The 3,178-nt window shown below is 37.1% G+C and overlaps 1 long non-coding RNA gene across 1 annotated transcript in view; it reads right to left on the bottom strand.

Annotated features, from left to right (window-relative positions):
* Positions 1–564: 564 nt before the first annotated feature.
* Positions 565–3,178, bottom strand: part of LOC142351422 (uncharacterized) — an 8,825-nt gene continuing 6,211 nt past the window's right edge. Inside the window, exon 3 of the long non-coding RNA XR_012760961.1 lies at positions 565–964. This is a non-coding gene — a long non-coding RNA (uncharacterized LOC142351422). The remainder of the gene's footprint in view (positions 965–3,178) is intronic.

A 3,178-nucleotide genomic window follows, 5' to 3' on the forward strand; every position in this document is an offset into this window, starting at 1 on the left:
ACAGACGACGTTTCAAGCATCAGCAGACGTCAAAAGTGCACAAAGTGCTACGGAGGAAAAAAATAGACTCATGAATAATTTCCCTAGTCTCTATAATTAAAAACAACTCAATATAATAAAAATTAAAATTAAGCCCAACATCTGCTCTCATTTTTTGGTCCAGTAAATGTCGACAATGACATTAAAATTGTGTAAGCTCAAAATTCTACATCAGCTGAGAAGTGTATAAGTCTTTTCACGACAGTTTTGATCAAGAAAGGTTTTTTTCATTCACTTTTTTCGAGCTTTGTCTTGTCGCGAACACTTTCTTAACCAGATTCAAGACGTGCTAAGTCTGAAAAGTGACATGATCAGAGCTGATACAGTACTGATCTGAGACTTGCATTGAGAGTTTTCAGTACTGATTAAGACATGTCGTTCAGACCGGACAGAAATAATGCATTAATTGATAAGATTATCAAATTTATCAAATTTACCAGAGATGATTTTTGTTTCTTGAAAACAATGTCTGAGAGCAGCTGGAAATTATTTCTAATGTAGTAGTAACCACTAAACAGCAGCCAGTGGATAAGAAATTTCGAACTTTTTCCTCTTAGTTTCAAAAAATATTATTTGTTTCTATCTGTGTTTTACTTTTTGTCTCGAAATTATTTTCTAGCTTCTTTTTATTATATAGTCTAGCTCTAGTTTCTAAAACCTGGATGTCGAAGTTGGCCCTACAAATTGTATCTGTCGTCTGGTGCAATTCTAGTCTCACGCCCTGTCTCATATCTATTTCGCCCAGGATAATTAACTGATCGTGGGTTATTGTGGTGACGTTGAGACCCTTGGTTTTGATAATTGATGACTTGGTGTCTGTTCACGCCTGTGGGTTGAAAGTCGGAGGGATTGGGTGGGGCAGCTTCCATAGGCCAGACGGGGTAAGCAGTAGATTGTGAAGCGAATCGTGGGCGGGTTTGCGTTCCTTGAATTTAAAAAAATATATATTTTTTTCTTTGCCAACACGTACTAGCATATAAAATTTTTAACCCTAAACAGTGGCTGTTTTACTGTACACATGAGTTTATTTCATCGTAAATTTACTGAGTTTTTTTTTCAAACGTGAAATATAATGACACGTTTTGCGTAAAGATGACGTATAGCGTAAGAAATGCAATCAAACAGAAAAAAATCCCCATGAAAAAAAATTATTAAGTTTTAGATAAGAGAAGTTCCAATCAAAATAAAATTTCGCAATAAATTAATGAAATTCAGATACATTGACACTTAAAGATGTTCACATTGATTAAATCAATTGAAGCTTCAAATCGAAATGAAATATTTTTTAGAGAAAATGTTTGCATGAAAACAAACAATTTATACGATACGTAACTCGTTTCTAAAACTTTTGAAGCTTGTTCTAGATGCATTTGTTTTTATTGATTTTCTCAACTCAGCTGTTGCTCTCGCGCGATTGGAACAAATTGTTTATTTCAGTCAGTCGAAAAGCAAATAAGCTGGGCACTGAAAACAATTCTAGTTTAACTCTACTAAGGATTTAATTATTCCTTTTAATTACATTTTCCATTTAAAGTTGTTTCTAAACAGAGGAAAATTTGCACTTTTGGAAAATTAAAACAAACCCCTGCCCCCATTTCATGGTAAAATTTTCCAAACTTCGAGCGTATATCTTTTAGTGGGATATAACTTTTGCGACTCCCAGGCGGACGTTCTGCTATTTTTTACAAAATAGTGTGCTATATAGCAACTCTAAACTTTAAAAGTGGGGGCAATAAAAACTTGGGGGATGAAACCGACTTTGTTTTTTTGAAAACAAGTTGCGCATTGACTTTAAATGGCGTTTGATCTGTCGAAATGCTTGTTAGTTTGAGCATACGTCTCTTCATAACTGGTTTTTATGGCCTGATTGCGAACAATTTTGAAGAAAATGAAATGAAAACAAGGAAGTACTTCATCATGACATTCAACAAATAATACAGTATTTTTTCTTAGGAAAAATTTCTTTGTTGAAATTCCAAGAAAACAATCTTGGAAAGGCGACAAGTTGCTGCCTTTTACGCTCTACTTACACAACGGCGGACTCTTGAGGGTGGAACGAAGACTCACCAAGGCACCACTGACCTTAAATGCTAAGATCTCCTCACTCTTCATAGCAGAAGCAAAATTACAAGATCGATTAATGAAAAGGCACACTATGGCTGTGGACATCAGGGCGGGCATTACGTGAAGACTCACCTGCAACAGACTTCAATCATGGTTGAATTGCGAAAAGTGCTGAGAAGTCCGTGGAAATAGTGTTTCATTCGCAAACGATGGAGAGCAGTCAACGTGAGACCAAATATGGCTGATCTGCTCTTCAAATTTCCAGATGTAAACAAGCAGTACTTTTTTGTCAATTCAGGATAAGACATTTTTAGACCATTCTATAGTGAGGACAAGAAACCAGACACTCAGATGAAATGCTGTTGCATCTTCGTATGCCTGATTACCAATGCTGTCCACCTAGACGTATGCCAATCGGACCTAACGAACCAAAGCAAATAAACTTTTAGAGGAATCATCAGCAAGACAGCAAGTACATTAAACTTCAAATGGCTCAACATAACGTTCATTGTTTTCTACCCACCGTTGGCACAACACTTTGGAGGAGTCTGAGAGTGGCTGATGGAGAAGATAGGCAAAGAAGAGACTACAAAAAGTGCTGGGCAGTCGTTAATAAACACTCTCGGTTTCCAGACGATTTGGTAGAGGCCGAGGCAGTTTTGAGTTCCAGTCCATTAACATATGTGGGCAGCAGACTCTCATGTGAAGGACCAATTTTTTATAATCATTTCCACTTTCGCAGACTACGCTTATGGCTGAAACCTCTTGAAAACAACGACCATGAAGATTTAAAATTGACCTGAAGTTGACTACTTGATCCCTAATGGAGCAGACTACTCAATTAATATGTTCCTTAGCTCAGCTAGAAAACGATGTGGCAAAAAACGCATTATAAGCGGTGAGAAAGTAAAAAAATTGGGTGCTCTCGGGTTGCACATCCCAAGGAACTTGGCTTCTTGGGAAGAAAGAGGCGCATAGGCAACAGCAAGGAGCTTCAACATCCAGAAGGCTTCAGGATTGGCCCAAAGTTCAGCACTATCCATCAGCCATTGACTTTTATAATTGTTGATTTCAT

Source organism: Convolutriloba macropyga, chromosome 13 (assembly GCF_964194025.1).
Source record: "Convolutriloba macropyga chromosome 13, txConMacr16.3, whole genome shotgun sequence".
NCBI classification, from domain to species: domain Eukaryota; kingdom Metazoa; phylum Xenacoelomorpha; order Acoela; family Convolutidae; genus Convolutriloba; species Convolutriloba macropyga.